This window comes from Lepidochelys kempii, chromosome 7 (assembly GCF_965140285.1).
Source record: "Lepidochelys kempii isolate rLepKem1 chromosome 7, rLepKem1.hap1, whole genome shotgun sequence".
Taxonomy (NCBI): Eukaryota; Metazoa; Chordata; order Testudines; family Cheloniidae; genus Lepidochelys; species Lepidochelys kempii.
The window spans coordinates 119,963,074-119,982,462 of NC_136386.1; positions in this window are offsets into that span (position 1 = coordinate 119,963,074).

A 19,389-nucleotide genomic window follows, 5' to 3' on the forward strand; every position below is an offset into this window, starting at 1 on the left:
AGCTTGGACACCGAATGGTTTAGCCTGGCTAAATAATTTTTACACGGGCAGCAGAAGTGCGTTAAGGTTAGGGTTTGATTAATCTTATTAAATTTAATAAGACTCAGGGTATGGCTACACTGCCGATGTTACAGCGCGGCTGGGGTGACCAGATGTCCTGATTTTATAGGGACAGTCCCAGTTTTTGGGTCTTTTTCTTGCGGTCTGGTCACCCTAAGCATGGCCGCGGCAGCACTGTGATGTGGGCCGTGTAGTCACACTTTATCGCCGGGGGAGAGTGGTGTTTATACTGGCGCTTTTCAGCGCTATATCTTTTGTTGCTCGGGCTGTGTTTTTGCACGCCCCTGCACGACTAAAGTTTTTGCGCTGAAAGTGGCAGTGTAGATACAGACTTTCCCTCACTCCTTAGCCTTCTGAAAGCTCAAGTAACTTTAACAGCCAGGCAAAGAAAACATTCCTTGCCCCATCAACTATAAGGAGCTAGTTATCTTTAGCCTAATGACATTGTCTAACTCCCACTTGCCAACCTGCTGGGCCCTTGGGTTTGTAGCAAGTTATGTCCCTCTGCTCTCTTGTACATTCTCCTTCCTATGCAAGCTCCTCAGATCTAGATTGACAGGTACTTGCTACACAACCCAGCACTACAGAGAGAAAGGAAAGAACCAGAACTGTCGCTAGCTGGGTCAGCCCCAGGACATGACAGAGACAGGGTGGGAGAGGGAATATCTTTTATTGAACCAACTTCTGTTGGTGAGAGAGAGAAGCTTTCGAGCTACACCGAGCTCTTCTTCAGGTCACTGGCAGGGCAGAGAAGGCCAGCTCGCTCTGCAGAATGCTCCTAGGCCCCTGGACTAGGTGGTTTTAGAATGGGGTGTTTATATTTAGTAATACAAATGGGAGCTGCCCCTTTTAAAATAGGGTGGTGGCAAGCGACGTGGACCCATGGCAGGGGCCTTGGAGCAGCATGTGGTGCTATGGGAGGGCTTCTGAGGAGGCCGCAGCCCACCAGGGAACCCCGGGAGGGTTAGACTCCTCAAAGTTCTCCTGCAGGAACCGAGCTGCAGTGCTGAGGGTGCAAGTTTGGCAGCAGAGCAGCCGCTCCAGGCAGCCGCAGGAAGTGGGCAGAGCTCTCCCCTCAGGAGCCCACCCCATTCTTCCAGGGGAGAGAGGAGGGAGCAGAAAGAGGCCAGAAGCTCAGGGCAGTTCTGGTCCCTTCCTCCTCTCCTCTGAACAATGGGATGGTTCCTCTGCTCCCCCGACCTTGGAGAGGCAGTAGGAGAAGAACTGATGGGGTCTGCAGGGGGCAGAATTGATTTGGGGTCAGAATTAATAGCATAGGGGACGGGGGAAGGCAGAGCTAGGGCAATGAGACACACACATACCACACACGCTTCAAACCACTGGGAAGGAGAAACATGGGCCCAACTAGGGCCACTCTTTTCCTCCATCCAAAACTGTGCGAGGGTGACCCCTCACCAGGCACTAGGATTCAAGCAGTGCCCCTGCTTCCAAGCCAGGCCTGGGAAAGAAAAAGCCCAGGGAGGAGCAAGCTAGACTCTCAAGGACCCACGGGAGCAGAGCCACTGGCTAGAAGCCTCAGCAGGGACCAGGGGACACCTCATCTCAGACTGCTTTCTACAGGTTTGGGCCTTTCTGCCCCCTGTGGTGTTTGACTGTTTGTTCCAACCCCTTCCCTTCAAGGACCCTTTACCTAGTCTCACTCCACATCTCCTCCTCCTCCTCCTCCTTTGGCCCGTCCCTGCCCCATCCCCCATGTCCCTCTGTTTAGCTAAATCCCCTCCCATCAGAGTCCCACCCAAATAGCTTGTATTTAACAACCAGGATACTAACTTTTCCCTGCTCAGCTAGCCCCATGTTTGTAGCCCTTTACCCTTTGTCTGCCAGGTCAATTTAGTTCCATGCCCTGAAGAGCTTAGGGTTGCCAGACAGCCGGTTTTCTACCGGAACGCCTGGGCAAAGAGGGACCCTGGCGGCGCCGGGCAGCACCACCGACCGGGCCGTTAAAAGTCCGGTCGGCAGTGCCGCGGGTCTAAGGCAGGCTAGTCCTTACCTGTCCTGGCCCCGTGCTGTGCCCTGGGAGTGGCCAGCAGGTCTGGCTCCTTGGCTGGGGGGCCATGAGGCTCCATGCACTGCTCTCACCCCGAGCACTAGCTCCACACTCCCATTGGCCGGGAACCGTGGCCAATGGGAGCTGGGGGGGGGCGGTGTCTGTGGATGGGGCTTGCGGTTCCTGGCCCCCCTGCCTAGGAGCTGGACCTGCTGCTGGCCGCTTCCGTGGTGCAGCAGAAAGCCAGGAAAGACAGAGAGCCTGCCTTAGTCCCTCTGCACCGGGAGCTGCCCGAGGTAAGCCCACACCACAACCCCCTGCCCCAACTCTCTGCCTTAGCCCTGAGCCCCCCACAACCCAGAGCCTCCTGCTGCACCCCAAGTCCCACATCCTTGGCCCCACCCCAGAGCCTGCACCCCCAGTACAGAGCCCGTACCCCCTCCTGCATCACCAACCCCCAGCCTCAACCCGCAGCCCCCTCCCGCACTCCGAATCCCGCGGCCCCAGCCCAGAGCCCCCTCCCACATCCTGAACCCCTCATTTCTGGCCTCACCCCAGAGCCTGCATCCCCCAGTTAGAGCCCTCCCACACCCCAACCCCCGCCCCAGCCCAGTGAAAGTGAGTGAGGCTTGGGGAAAGCAAGCCACCAATGGAGGGGGAATGTAATGAGCAGGGCGTGGGGCATCAGGGAAGGGGTGGGGCCTCAAAAAGGGGCGGGACCATGGTGCTCAGTTTTGTGTGATTAGAAAGTTGGCAACCCTAACATATCTGAGAGATTTTTTTGCCTCTGAGGCAGTGGACTGAACTCACACCTAAACCAATTGGGGTTAACCAAATATTTCAGCTATTTGAAGGGAATATAGTATCTTGATCAGATAATTTGCTGTTTCTGCACCAGAGGACTTAAGTGACTGCTTTGAATTGGTGTGTAGCATTGGGAAATAGGTCCAGCTTTGGGCTAGAAGCCAACCTCTAACTGCCTTAGAAGGAAACTTAGTTTTCCCTCAAACAGCTGGTCCTGACCACTTTTGGAAACAGGATACAGAACTAAATGAACCCCTGCTTTGAGCAGTATGGCAATTCCTATGTTCCGAATAACACTTAGCCCTCAAGGTTTGAGTGAATATATAAAGGATTTAAAACCACTGTCCCCAGACGTGATGCTCTGAGGAAGTGCTTTCTGTTTCCAGTGTGTCCACAAGCAGTAGTATGAATCTGGAATTCATAATTTGTTTCCATTATTCTTTTTACAGTTTGAACATATGGAGTTTCTCTAACATGGAATACTGACAACATTTGAAATATTCAGGTGTGTTAAACGTTGGTAATTTGGATGCTTGTAAAATATAGGGATGTGGTAATGGCCATTTAAAAATGGTACATAAATATGAGGATTTTTATGAAGTTTTAAAAGTACTATTCTGGAATTTTTAGTCTGAAGAAAATAAAGCTCCTTAGTTTGCTTTGAAATCCTCATCAAGATTGCTCCCCAACATTCATTCTAGATATTTGGTATTCACACTTGCTTAGAATAGCTTCCTTCTAATCACCTTCTGCTTTGCAGCAGAATTAATGGCTTGTGTATTTAACTTTTAATGATCATTCTCTTATGTCAATTAGAATAACTGCAATGTTATTGTCCACAGGTTACAGAGGGGAATTGAGGCACAGAGTGACCAAGCGTGAGATCCATAAAGGTACTAAGGTGCCTAAATCTTGGGTTTAAGCACCTAAGTTCTGGTTTTAGGTTCCACTGCAATCCACAAAGCTCCTGCTGAACTCTGTAGATGCCTGAACTCACTTGGCGCCTGTGTGCAGCCTCTGAGAAGGTGCACTGTTGCCTTACTTTAGCTGCCCGAGTGCCTGTCTCCAGCCTGAGCCCTAAAGTGAACTACAAGCCAGAGAAGCTGAGCATTCAGCTGCCTAAATTGTGTGCTGGGCCCAGTCCTGTAGGCTAGTGGTTAGGGACAAATCCCTTATTCTCATCAGGTGGGACGGGGTGGGGAGAGGCTTGAACCAGGAGTTTCCTACATCCTGAGTACCCTAGCAACTAGGCTACAAGTCATAAGGGAGGTCCTCTTTTGCCTTCTGTCAGGCTGTTTTGTGTGAACTCACTGAGGTTCCAGTCTGGTAGGCAGTCTCTATGCATGCCTACTTGATTGGCCCCCTGCACATGACTTAGGTGGCTGAATGCCTATTTCCCCCCCATTCATGAACCACAAGCAGAGATAGATACCTCCCTACTGCCCAGACTTAGGTACCAAAAGATGAGAAAGGATCTGGGCTTAGGACAACCCTGTCTAGCTTAGGCAGCTCCCCGGCTCGTGTGCTGGCTTTGGTACCTTTCTCTACCTGTTCATTGTATAGGAGCTTAGGCACCTAACTCAGGCTTTGTGGATTCCAATCTTGTTCTAGGTTAAAAGTTAGCATCAGAATACCTAAGTGCCTTAGTGGATCCCACAACAGGTGACTTACCCAAGGACATATAGAACACCCAAGGAAGAGCAAAAAAGTTGAACCCAGATCTCCTAACCCTTCTGCCTAATTGCCTAACCAATGGGGCATCCTTCTTCTCAGTCTTAGCCCTGGTCTACACTTTAGGTAGAGTTTAGGTCGAATTTAGCAGCATTAGATTGAGTTAACCCTGCACCCGTCCACACAACGAAGCCATTTTTGTCGACTTAACAGGCTCTTAAAATCAATTTCTGTACTCCTCCCCAACGAGGGGATTAGCACTGAACTCAACATCGCCGGTTCGAATTTGGGTTTGTGTGGACTCAATTCAACCGTATTGGCCTCCAGGAGCAATCCCACAGTGCTCCATTGTGACCGCTCTGGACAGCACTCTCAACTCGGATGCACTGGCCAGGTACACAGGAAAAGCCCCACAAACTTTTGAATTTCATTTCCTGTTTGGCCACCATGGCGTGACCATGCAGAGCTCATCAGCAGAGATGACCATGGAGTCCCAGAATCGCAAAAGAGCTCCAGCATGGAACGAACGGGAGGTACTGGATCTGATCGCTGTATGGGGAGAAGAATCCGTGCTATCAGAACTCAGGTCCAAAAGACGAAATGCCAAAATATTTAAAAAAATCTCCAAGGGCATGAAGGACAGAGGCTATCACAGAGACCCACAGCAGTGCTGCATGAAACTTAAGGAGCTCAGGCAAGCCTACCAAAAAACCCAAGAGGCAAATGCCCGCTTGGGGTCAGAGCCCCAGACATGCCACTTCTGTGATGAGCTGCATGCAATTCTAGGGGGTGCCCCTGCAACTACCCCACACCTGTATGTAGACTCCTGCAAGAGAGTCTCACACAACAGGGATGAGGATTTTGGGGACGAGGAAGGTAGCGCACACCAGGCAAGCAGAGAAACGATTCTCCTCGACAGCCAGGAACTGTTTATCACCCTGGAGCCAATACCCTCCCAACTCTTCTAACCCGGGCTCCCAGACCTTGAAGGCAGAGAGGGCACCTCTGGTGAGTGTACCTTTGTAAATATAATACATGGTTTAAAAGCAAGTATGTTTAATGATTAATTTGCCCTGAAGACTTGGGATGCATTCATGGCCAGTACATCTACTGGAAAAGTCTGTTAACGTGTCTGCGGATGGGGTGGAAATCCTCCAGGGACATCTCAACGAAGCTTTCCTGGAGGTATTCCCAAAGCCTTTGCAAAAGGTTTCTGGGGAGGGCAGCCTTATTGCGTCCTTCATGGTAGGACACTTTACCATGGCAGGCCAATAGCATGTAGTCTGGAATCATTGTATAAGAAAGCATGGCAGCGTGTGATCCCGGTGTTTGCTGGCATTCAAGCAACATCTGTTCTTTCTCTCTCTGTGTCATCCTCAGGAGAGTGATATCATTCATGGTCACCTGGCTGAAATAGGGGAATTTTATTAAGGGGACATCAGAGGTGGCTGTTCCTGCTGGGCTGTTGTCTGTGGCTGAAAAGACATCATCCCCGCTGTTAGCCACACAGGGCGGGGAGGGGTGAAGCGATCATCCCAGAGAATTGAGTGTTGGGGGTTTAGTTGGGTTTGTACTGCATGTTAACCCGAAAACATCAGCCCCTCCTTTTAAATGGCCAATGTGTCTTTTTCAATTTTAAACTCCCTTTTTTCCCTCCTGCAGCTGGAAATGTTTCAATGCTGTGACTAGCATCTCTGACCCAGAGGCTAGCGCAGATAAGAAGGCGAAAAAACACACTTGTGATGGAAATGTTCTCTGAGCTCATGAAGTCCACCCAAAGTGAAAGAGCCCAGCAGAATGCATGGAGGCAGAAAATGGCAGAGTCCAGGAAAGCACAAAACGAATGCAAGGACAGGAGGGACGTGCAAGAGGATAGATGGCTGGAGCAACAGGAGAGGTGGCGGGATCAAGAGGAAAGGTGGCGGCAGCACGATGAAAGGAGGCAGGATGCAATGCTGAGGCTACTGGAGGATCCAACTGATATGCTCCGGCGTATGGTTGAGGTGCAGGAAAGGCACAGACCACCACTGCAGCCCCTGTGTGACCAACAGCCCTCCTCCCCAAGTTCCATAGCCTCCTCTCCCAGATGCCCAACAACGTGGAGGGGGCCCCCTCCAAGTACCCAACCACTCCACCCCAGAGGACTGCCCAAGCAACAGAAGGCTGGCATTCAATAAGTTTTGAAGTGCAGTGTGGCCTTGTCCTTCCCTCCTCCTCTCCTCCCTCACCCCACCCAGAGCTTCCCTCCTCCCCAACCCCTCCCGGGCTACCTAAGCAGTTATCCCCCTGTTTTTGTGATGAATTAATAAAGAATGCATGAATTTGAAACAACAATGACTTTATTGCCTCTGAAAGCAGTGATTGAAGGGGAGGGTGGTTGGCTTACACGGAAGTAGAGTCACCCAAGGGGGCGGGTTTTCATCAAGGAGAAACAAACAGAACCGTCACACCGTAGCCTGGTCAGCCATGAAACTGGTTTTCAAAGCTTCTCTGATGAGCAGCGCGCCTTGCTGTGCTCTTCTAACTGCCCTGTTGTGTGGCTGTGCGTAATCAGCGGCCAGGCGATTTGCCTCAACTTCCCACCTCGCCATAAACGTCTCCCCCTTACCCACACAGACGTTGTGGAGCACACAGCAAGCAGTAGTAACAATGGGAATATTGGTTTTGCTGAGGTCGAGCCAAGTCCGTAAACTGCGTCAGCGCACTTTTAAACATCCAAAGGCACATTCTACCACCATTCTGCACTTGCTCAGCCTATAGTTGAACAGCTCCTGACTACTGTCCCGGCTGCCTGTGTATGGCTTCATGAGCCATATCACTAAGGGGTAGGCTGGGTCCCCAAGGCTAACTATAGGCATTTCAACATCCCCAACTGTTATTTTCTGGTCTGGAAAGTATGTCCCTTGCTGCAGCTGTTCATACAGACCAGAGTTCCTGAAGATGTGAGCATCATGTACCTTTCCCGGCCATCCCACGTTGATGTTGGTGAAATGTCCCTTGTGATCCACCAGTGCTTGCAGCACCATTGAAAAGTACCCCTTGCGGTTTACGTACTGGCTGCCTTGGTGATCCGGTCCCAAGATAGGGATATGCATTCCATCTATTGCCCCACCACAGTTAGGGAATCCCATTGCGGCAAAGCCATCCACTGTGACCTGCGCATTTCCCAGAGTCACTACCCTTGATAGCAGCAGCTCAGTGATTGCGTTGATTTGCCCACTCCAAATTGATTCCCTACTGACCGGTAGCTGTCTGGCGTTGCAAGCTTCCAGAGGGCTATCACCACTCGCTTGTGAACTGTGAGGGCTGCTCTCATCTTGGTATTCTTGCGCTTCAGAGCAGGGGAAAGCAAGTCATAAAGTTCCATGAAAGTGAACGTTTCGCAGCCACTGGGAATCATCCCAGACCTGCAACACTATGCAGTCCCACCAGTCTGTGCTTGTTTCCCGGGCCAGAATCGGCGTTCCACAGTATGAGCCTGCCCCATTGCCACCAGGATAGCCAAATTGCCTGGTCCCGTGCTTTGACAGAAGTCTGTGTCCATGTCCTCATCACTCTTGTCACCGTGCTGCCATCGCCTCCTCACCTGCTTTTGCAGGTTCTGATTCTGCATATACTGCATGATAATGTGCGAGGTGTTTACAATGCTCATAACTGCCACAGTGATCTGAGCGGGCTCCATGCTTGCTGCGGTATGGCGTCTGCAGGAGAGCAGAGTTGTAGGGAAGCGGTGGTTGGATGACCAGTTTTGCAGACCTACGGCACCGTCTGCTGCCCAGACACAACAGCTGGGCTGCACGCTTGCCGTGGTATGGCGAGACAAGAGCAGTCAAGCAGTGTTGCAGTGGAAGCGGCCCTGCGAGACCACCAGGGGAGCAGACTGCCAGCAGAAGTGGTGGGTGACGACGGTCATATAGAGGACCTGCGAGGTGGATTCATAGCAGCAGGAGAGCAGAGATGCAGTGGAAGCGGTGGATGACGACAATGGTTTGCAGTCCTACTGCACCGTCTGCTGAAAGCAGTATGGCGCCTGCACGGAAGAAAGGCGCAAAACAATTGTCTGCCGGTGCTTTCACAGAGGGAGGGGTGACTGACGACATGTACCCAAAACCACCCACGACAATGTTTTTGCCCCATCAGGCACTGGGAGCTCAACCCAGAATTCCAATGGGCGGCAGAGACTGCAGGAACTGTGGGATAGGTACCCACAGTGCAACGCTCCGAAAGTCGACGCTAGCCTTGGTACAGTGGACGCACTCCGCCGACTCAGTGCGCTAGTGGGAACGCACACAATCAACTGTAGAAAAATCGCTTTCTAAAAAATCGACTTCTATAAATTCGACCTAATTTCATAGTGTAGACATACCCTTAGCCTCAGCTCCCGGGTCTGCACCAGAAGGAGATTTCCTTAGCAAGTGGTGCTGCTGCTAAGAAACAGCACTGACCGCCCATTGCTAGACCCTATCTGCTCCCTGGGCAGCAACTGTGCACAAAACTCTTTGGTACAATCATTCTTTGGGGTGTGCTGCAGCCCAGCAATCTCCTTGAAAAACTGAAGGCATTTGCTGACTCCAACTGCTGAGGCATGGTCTCTGTCTTCACTCCAGCAAACTCCCCTCACAAGTCCTGGAGCCAGCTTGTTCTATAATGACTCCTCTGAGGAGATTTATAAAATAAGAAAGCCTGAAGTTCCAAACTGGTTAAGTAACTAAATGTTTGACATAAAAATACTGCTGACTGGAAGAAATGAGTAGTTCAGCTTTTTTTTTTTTTTTAACCACCTTAGAACAATTTCCCTGGGAGAGACAAATCCTAACTTTTGCTGTACAAAATACTCTGAATTTTTTTTTCAGAGCACTAGGACTAGACAGCTGTGAACTTCGAGAGAGGCAGGAAGAAACTGGAAACAGCCGGATGCTTTTTGAAACCTGCACTGGATCCCTGTTTCTGAGGTGGTCAAGTGTGCACGGGAGGTAAGACTGAAATTTATTTCACAGGAGCAAGTGGCGGATTAATGATTTTGCCACCCCCAGGCCCTGAAATAATTGCCGGCCCCACCCCCAGCTCACCTCCGCTCCGACGCTGCCTCCTCCCCTGAGCGCGCCGCTGGGTCCTGCTTTTCCCCACTCCCTGCCAGTGCTTGTGTGTGAAACAGGTTCGCCAAGGAAGAGGGGGGAACACAGCACGCTCAGGAGAGGAGGCGGGGCTGGGGCGGGGATTTGGGGAAGGGGACCAATAGGGGCAGGGAGGGGGCAGGGAAGGGGTGGAGTTGGGGCGGGGCCGGGGGCGCGACCTGGTGCCAGGGGAAGCAGCCTCTGGCTGCTATTACAAATTTACCGCCCCTGCAATTTTGTCGGCCTAGGCGTTAATATGCTGCTGACAGGAGCCCAACTGGAGATAAAGCGCCCAACTCCCACTCAATTTCAGTAGGATTGGGGCAACTAATTTCCAGAGGATTCTTTGAAAATTCTGACCTTAATATACAAACCTGAACCCCGCATGCACATTCCTGACACTTATTTAGTTTAGTAAAAGTTTGAACACTAAATGTGAAATCCTGCCAGTCAGTGGCGGTTGGGCTTGTCTTCACTGCAAAGTTAACTCAAGTGTTGTCCCTAACTCACATCCTGTCCACACACAAACGCCCTTAACTCAAATGCATTGGTGCTTTTAACGTGAGTTGGCTGGCCTGTCAGAAGGTATAGGCTACAGCTGGAGTTAGTACAACCCATCAGCTGCTAACACACATGGCCATTCTGCAGTGTAGACTCAGGTTAGCTCTACTCAACTGCTGCTAGGCCTCTGCTGCCTTCCCATAATTCCCCATATCTGCCCCCCTCATCCATTGTGCCAGGAAAGAACAGGCAAGTTCTCCCACAACTCACTGTGATGAAACTCCTAGTGCAACTTAGCTTACTGCAGTGCAAATACCATAGACTACGCCCCCAGAGGTCTTGCTGCCACACAGGAGTGAGTGAAGCGCCGGGATGGACACATCAGCTCGAGTATCGATTTGCAGTATGGCTGTTCTCATTCAAGCTAGGCTTACTCAAGAGAAGTAACAAAGTACAGCTACCCTGAGTTACTTCTCTAAGTGAAGCAGCCGCTATGCCTTTGGTAACCATCCGGCCTTTGGATCATTCAGGTGGTTGGATGTTGTGAAGGCCAAGACTATAACGGTTCAAAAAAGAACTAGATAAGGTCATGGAGGCTAGGTCCATCAATAGCTATTAGCCAGGATGGCCAGGGATGGTGTCCCGAGCCTCTCTTTGCCAGAAGCTGGGAGTGGGCGACAGGGGATGGATCACTTGATGATTGCCTGTTCTCTTCATTCCCTCTGGGGCACCTGGCATTGGCCACTGTCAAAAGACAGGATACCGGACTAGATGGACCTTTGGTCTGACCCAGTGTGGCCATTCTTATGGATTTGGGGAGCATAAAAAGGAGTCAGCAATTATGCCAGTCCACGTGCTGAAATAACATACAAACTTTGATGGCAGATAAAACTTCCATCGGGGACATCAAAAATTTCACCTTGAGCCTTGCCATTCTCACTCTCCAGACAAGAAACTGAAGTCATCTTGGCCTGCAGTAGCATGTAGTTCAAGTCATTTACCATTTGAACACCATCAGTTATTTAGTCTCCCTAAACACCTTTGGGGAGTACGTAAGAATGGTTGTTCGGTTATTTTTCACAACCCAGTCTTACACCCCAGCCCTCTTCTGAAAACTCAAGCAACTTTATTTTTCACAGCTGCTTGAGGAAAATATTCCTGACCCCCCCACACACACACAACAGCTGACACAGAGAGTTTTAATGGCTATTTAACACCATGTAACTCCCAGTTGCCAACCGGACATGCACTGGGAAGGGCAGCTCTGAGACTGTTCCTATGCCCCGGGGGGGGGGGGGGCATGATGCATTGGCAGCTGTCCCTGCCCATGAGCTCTGCTATTATTCCCATGGGAGAGAGCTTTTATGTGGTGCCAGTGGGACATTCTCAGCATCTAAACTCACCTTCAGGGCCATTGAAGAGTTACCACCGCATCATGTCAGGCTGACGTAACATTCCGATGCTCACGTTGTACCGGCCTCCCTATGCACATGAGAATTTAGGACTTTGAATGAGTCGTGCAATTCATGTACAAATGGACCCTGATCTTGCGTTCCGAGGTATCAACCCACTAACTTATTAAGGAATTCAGGTTGGGTATGGCTCTGATGATAAGAGTTTGAATCACTATGAAAACATGTCTGTGCAGTCTGACCAAGCTATGTGAGCCCTGTGAAGAGTAATTTACTATCACCAAGCCTTGTGGTTATGCAGGCATGGTGTATAATCAGAGCTGTCTTCCCACAGCTAGCAGTGGCTAAATAATCCCTCTGCCTTAGCTATTATGGATGAGAAGCAAGAGCCAGTGCACGCCAAAGGGTTTTAAATCTAAATAGAAATGGGAAAAGACTACAACCAAATCAGTAAGTGGCCAGTGAAGCTGAGACATGCATCATACCAGTGCCCCTGGATTGTTTTAGGGTAGGGATGGACTATATTCTTATTGACAGCACTTTTTTGGTGGGGAGGATTAGGGTGCAGGTTTTGAGTAGAGCCAGGAAGAAAGGGCAGAAGCATCACTAAGGGTTTGTCTGGGCTCAAGGGGTGCAATTTCCAGCTCAAGGAGATAGATTCATAGGAGCGCTCACTGAGCTAGCAGCAGTAGTGGTGGGACAGGGTAACTACACCGAGTATGTACTTGTCAGAGACCCTAGGTGTGTACTGGGGGTGGCAAGCCTGTCCCAGAGCTCGTGCTGCTGTGGCTACACTCTAGCTTGCTCAGTACGAGTATGTCTTCTTGAGCTGGGAATCACACCTCCGGCTCATTAGTGCCTGGCAAACCAGGGTGTGAAACTACAGTGTGTTTCATATATGGGGAGCTGGAAGATGGTTTTAAGAAATGATCAGTCCTTCCCTTCAACTCTTTTTGGATGTCTTGGCTCTTTTTGCCTCCCCCTGCGTCTCATGGCTGAGCTATGACCACGGAAGAGATGACTAATGAGACCTGCCCTTCAAATGCTTTGTTAGCCACAGATTCCAAGAAATGCCGCCTCCCCCACGCTCAGCTGGCGTGCACGCTTTCCCCCCCCCACCCCCCGGATCGGTCCCTGTTTCCCTGAATGGATGGTGTTTCCCACCAGCCTCATTCGTAGTGGGAGAGCTACAAGGGAATAGGACTTTGTGTTGCTATGTGAGTGCCTGGCTACCAGATTACGCCTTGAGCTCTCGCATCAGAAGATAAGGTGCCTACAAATGGCACAGGGGAAACTCAGTATTTCAGGTGTGCATACGCAGTATGTGTTTTCATTTCACGTCCTGAACTGTTGGGTAGCGTTGCCCTGTTAAATAGCTGTCATGTTCCACCTCGGTGGTGGCTGCATCTCACAAGGTGACCAATTGAATGATTCCTGTATATAAGGTTAGCAAAGTGCTTCAGGAGGGAAAACGCTACCTAACTGCACTGCATTAATAAGCCATTTAGAAGAACCAGCAGCAGCTGCCAACCCACTTGTTTCTAGCACCCCATCACAGCTGCGTGTTGGCGGTAGGGAAAGAAGCAGTTACACCTCTATAGATAACCAATGAGGCCGGGGGCGGGGGAGCGTGCAAAACTTACATCAACTCAAGCTACCCTAGGATTGTGGAGCGATTAAGTCTCCCCAGCCTCTCCCCAGCGAAGCCATGACTCAGCCAGCCTGAATGATTTCAGCACTTTGGCTCTGCCTAATAGGGAAGGTACAGCAGCTAAAACGCACCTGTTGTGCCAGCTGATTAGGTGGAACATTTATATAGGATGCCACAACAGCACAGAAAGGGGAGGGGTAGCAGCAGCAGTTAAAATACCACTGTTCATACATGTCTCTGTTCACATCATGTCACACACAGTCTGGGCATGTTTGATTAGCAGATATGGACACCATCATACCTCCTAGCAGTTAAGGGCATCGAAGGGGGATCTACACTCACAATATCCATTAAGCAGACAGGGCAGGAGATTGTGATTTTTTTCCCCCTTTTGCTTTTGAATTTACCTTATATGGTGCAGCAGAACCCCAGGGCCAGCCCCGCTGGGTATGTCGCTGGAGTTCTCCTTAATGATGCTTATGCGGCCCCTGCCCATGAAGCTTGATTTTCTTTCTTAACAGGAGGCCCAGCTACTTTGTGTTTCTTCTCAAGGCAAAAGGAGGACACGTTCTAAAGCCCTTTCAAAAGGGCTTTTGTAAATGATTCCTAAAAGAAAAGGTGTTTTGCTGTAGCCCCAGGAAGATGTTGGCATTCTCTACACATCAATATGTCCAAAGGTAAAGACAGTCTCCCTGAATTGATCTCCCAGGGCTGCCATCCATTACTTACCCTAAGTCTCCCCATGCCTCACCCCTTGCTTCATTACAATGGGCCTTAAAATAAAACAAGGGCTTGGCCCTGACCGCTATGGGCCAAATTCTGCTCTGTTACACTAGTGCAGCTCCATGGGCTTCACAGGAGTGGTATGAATGCAATGGGAACTGAGAACAGAACCTGGCCCTATGGTACTTGTCTTGCTAACTTTCTGTACCCATCCTGCCCTAAGCTTTCCATGACTCCTACCATGTTGTGCACAAAACAGTCTGTCCTTTTGCCTGCATCTTTCTGCCTCTATCAAGAGCAATCACACGCTCTGGCTGCTTGAGTTGAACTGTTGTAAACTGGAGGGAAACTAAGGGCTTGGTCTATACTTAAAAATGTGGCTGGAATAGCTGTGTCGGTCCAGGGTGTGAGTACACCACAACTCGAACCAACATAATTGTGCTGCCCTAACCTCCAGTGTAGATACAGCTATGTCAACCGTTCGATGTAGCTAACTTTGTCTGGGGAGCTGGTGTTCCTACATCAATGGAAAAACCCTTTCTGTCCCTACAGAGCTGTGTCAGCCTTACTGAGTTATGCCAACATAGGTACACTGATATAGCTATGCCAGTACGGCCTCCAGAATGTAGACACAGCCTAAGAATAAGGCCTGGTCTCCACTGAAAATTTAGATGAGCGTAGCTACACCCCTGAGCGCCATAGCTATGCTGACCTAACCCCTGCTGTAGATGTGGCTAGGTTGATGGAAGAAAACACCCTGTGATGCCACAGCTATGCCGCTGTAGTGCCCATAATGTGGACGAGGCCTAAATTGCAGAGGTGCTAATCCTCTCGGTTACACCCCCCACCCTGCCTTCCCTGGTTTGACTGCAGCCCTTTAAACTTCCCTTTGGTAAGGAGTTTGCCTTCTACGCTGCCAATTTCAGCCAGCCTGGAGCCAGGCATCCTTTGTGCCGCTTGAGAGAAGAGAGAGGCTCAGTCTCTCCCGTGTTACTGTTTCTTTCCTTTAGAAGTCTCAGCCACGTCTCTTGGTCACCACTGACATTCAGCAGTCTCTGCCTAAGGCCGCAATTCCTCTGCCATAATGGGTTCAGGACCCTAGCTGTCTGCCTGTGGATTTAGAGCAATGGCTGATGTGTAATAGTAAATTATAGGGCTTCAAATTTATTTTTTTATTGAACCAGCATATTTATAATGGTACATCACTGAGCCAGGAAACTAAAATGCAGAGAGTGTCTCTCTGTTCAAATATCACAACTGAAACTCTTAGTTCCTGGTGCCTGGCCTTAATCACTTGAATTTTTGCATACTGGTTTCTGGTAGAGCCCTTAGCCCACTGGGATAGCTTCCTGACACAGCACCTAACATTATTTCCCAGCAGCGGACTGGAGGCAGTCACGCCGCATTCCCAGGTTGTTTATGTCAATGCAAACCTGTTCCCAATCTGGTTTAATAATAGTTTTCAGAAGCCTGAAGGCTCATACTTGAACAATGTTGACTATTTAAAAATTAAATAGTTTTCCCTTCACTTACACAATTCCTTAAGCCAGCTGGAAACTCTCCACCAGGCTTTTCCCAGGCCCAGCTCACCAATGGACTTGTGCATTGGCAAGATGGATACTGGCTGTACCAGCCTCCAAACACCCCTTGCCTGTAATCAAAAAGCATGGATCTGTTTTCTTATGTGACTATAAATGCGGCAACTTTGGACTCACTCAGTCCATTCCCTCTGTGTATGCAGTCATAGCTGCTGACTGTAGTAACTACAATAAAGCTCCAATCCTGCTATCACATGATGATTATTTGGGCACAGTAGTGCCTAACAGCCCTAGTCATGGAGCAAGACCCCATAGTGCTGGTGTCCTCACAGCATCCCCCTCAAGTCAGCGGTGCTCCACACATCTGATGGCAAAACTGGCAGCTACATTTTATGCCTATTATGCTAGTGGAGGTAATAATAATTCTGGGAGAGGAAGCTGGCTTATGTTCAGGCTTGCACATTGCCAGCGGACTTGTTACATAGGTTCCAGCTGCAGAGTCTATCATTGGTAATGTTTTACCCCAGCTTGACTCTCAGAGCCCAGGCCACATACAAAAATCATTCCGTTGTATACCTAACCACAGCTGCCAGTTTTCAGAACAGAACTGCACTTCCAGTAAAATGGATGATGCTGTTTGTTCGCAATGAAAAGAACTTGAGCTTTCCGGTGAGCTTTCCATGCTGCCACTCTCAGCAAAATAGTGCAGTTTTCCTTTGTTTTTGAAAAAGCCTAACACCCCTACACTTTTACCTTAGCAGGCAGAAGCTAGATCCATAACTGGATGGAAAGCTTCTGACAAATTAATCAATGCAACAGGATGTGGCAGGGTTAATTTAAGCTGTGGCATGCTTCCTTCTGAATCAGCATGGAACCAAAGCCCCAGCATAGCATAGGCGGAAATTTGCTGTTACAGATACAGTTGCTCAGGTGAGACATAATAGGGATCCGGGGTACTTGACATTGTCTCATTTTTAAGAGTGTTAACCCTAATGGACAGGCTGCTCAAACTCCTAACTCATGCAATAACATTGTTTCTCTGATTGCCCCCCTGCAGTTGGAGAGGGTATTCTCTACTTCCTTTCCTAAACTGTAACATGTATGGTTTGTCGGTTCTATGAACCAACTTTGATCCCTACTCTATATTTCACGAGGGCTTTGCCTGCTTTTAAGTGACTCAAGCAATGGCTTTCTGATGCACTAGGTCTGTCTTTGCTATGACAAAGCATCCACAAAGTCATACTAAAGCCAGTGAGAGTCCCTTACAAGTTCAAACTACAACACAGCAAAGATTAAAGATGTCACACCTCAGCTACCTTTATATTCCTGCTATAGACATACACACACACAAACAGTGAAGAATGTGGAGAGGGAAAGTGATGTTTTACTCAAGCTCCTTTCATAATCCAAGAATTGATGGATTGTCAGCTAAACAGATCAGCTGTGATGTTGTTCACACTGACACTTACGCTGCCATTGTTAAGTTTCAGGGTTAACGTCACAATGAAAGAAATGAGGCCAGTCACAAAGCTGTTGCCAGATGGTAAGATAGCCCTCTGTCTACTTGTTTTCAGAAGCTTCTCTTTGCAAACACAGGTGCTGAAATACAGATTCAAGTGCCCAGATAACTAGCCTGATTTTCAGAGGTGCAGGGCTGCACCTCTCATGGACTTAACATATTAAGAATACAACGACTTCAGTGGGAGCTGCAGCTACTCAGCACCTCAGAAAAAAAAATCAGGCCACTAAAATGCCTAAATTTGTATTTAGGTGCCTAACCTGAGACACCCAAGTTGGAAAATTTTGGTCTGCACAAATTCTGCATTAATGATCTGGAATGGATGATGGGATGGATTGCACCCTCAGCAAGTTCGTGGATGACACTACGCTGGAGGGAGAAGTAGAATATGCTGGCAGGTAGGGATAGGGTCCAGAGTGACCTAGACAAATTGGAGGATTGGGCCAAAAGAAATCTGATGAGGTTCAACAAGGACAAGTGCAGAGTCCTGCACTTCGGTTGGAAGAATCCCATGCACCGCTACAGGCTGGGGCCCGACTGGCTGAGCAGCGGTTCTGCAGGAAAAGGACCTGGGGGATTACAGTGGACGAGAAGCTGGATATGAGTCAACAGTGTGCCCTTGTTGCCAAGAAGGCCAATGGCATATTGGGCTGCATTAGTAGGAGCGTTGCCAGCAGATCGAGGGAAGTGATCGTTCCCCTCTATTTGGCACTGGTGAGGCAACATCTGGAGCATTGCGTTCAGTTTTGGGCCCTCCCACCCCCACACTAAAGAAAGGATGTGGACAAATTGGAGAGTCCAGTGGAGAACAATGTAAATGATTAGGGTGCTGGGGCCCATGACTTATGAGGAGAGGCTGAGGGAACTGGGCTTATTTAGTCTGCAGAAGAGAAGAGGGAGGGGGGATTTGATAGCAGCCTTCAACTACCTGAAGGGGGGGTTCCAAAGAGGATGGAGCTCGGCTGTTCTCAGTGGTGGCAGATGACAGAACAAGGAGTAATGGTCTCAAGTTGCAGTGGGGGAGGTCTAGGTTGTAGATTAGGAAAAACTATTTCACTAGGAGGGTGGTGAAGCACTGGAATGGGTTACCTTGGGAGGTGGTGGAATCTCCATCCTTAGAGGTTTTTAAGGCTCGGCTTGACAAAGCCCTGGCTGGGATGATTTAGTTGGTGTTGGTCCTGCTTTGAGCAGGAGATTGGACTACATCACCTCCTGAGGTCTCTTCCCATGCTAAACTTCTATGATTCTATAAATCCCTTGGGCCACCCACAAAGGGCTAGACAGGCATATGAGCCAAGTGTGAGTTCAATCAGATCCCTGCATAGTTCAGTGATTTATTCCATTTTGTCTTCCCCAGGCTGGATTCTTGTGTTTTATTTCTTCCCAAGAACCTTTAACAAGTTGTACCTAGAATGGCAGCATCACAGCTGGGGCTTGTCTTCCCCGCAGTTAGCTCAAGTCCCATCCACACACAAAAACCCTGGAGCGAGGTGGTGCTTTTAGACACAGCCACAGACTGCAGTGTGCGCTAAGGAGCTAAGGCTTAGCATGCTCTCTCTAGCATATGCTCAACGCTTCTGACAACTTCCTAGGACACGAGACGAAGGAGATTCTAGAAGGCTAAAAAACCCCAACCCTGCGATTAACTGTTAGGCTAAAGTCAAGGCCTTTAGTTTGGAAGTTTCTTAATGTCTGAGAATACCCTGACCAGTTTTTAACAGGAGTGGGTGTTTGAGAGGTGGGGGGAAATTATTTGGACAACTAGCCTGGCTGAGATGCTCCACGTTTGGCACCAAGACAGTTGAGGTCAGAAGCAGAGTAGCAGGCATGACCTGTTCCCAGAGGGGCTGTAGGCATCGGTTTCTTGGATGTCATGCTTACTTTGGAAACCCAGCATTTTCCACTTACAGTCAACAGTGTGGTAATTGAGAAGTTCTGTGTAAGCAGAAAGCTCCCCTGAACAGAAAGGAAAATGGGGCTCTAATTGCAGGGCTTGCTCCGTGACTATTTCATTATGACTGTGAGATCTCTTGAAAGCTGTTACAGAGGGGACCATTTTTCAAGGCACCCCAAGCTGTGTTTAAAAAACATGCGGACTAAAAGAGAAACAGCAGAAATGAAAAACCCAAGCCCATGTTTCTGATCTAGCTAAAAGCTGAAAGTGGCATAAACAACCCCATGCAATGGATGTACATAGCAGTACAGTTATACATCTGCCAAACTCTGAGGGGACAGAGGTTCATGGTAGAGTGTGTGTGTGTTGCAGGAAACTACTTACAGAAGGGCCTATGGGTCACTACTCCCACCACACCTTTCTGCACAGCACACCCACATACCACCCTGTAACTTACACCATCATTCCCATCACTTCTTGCTCTGGCCCAAAAG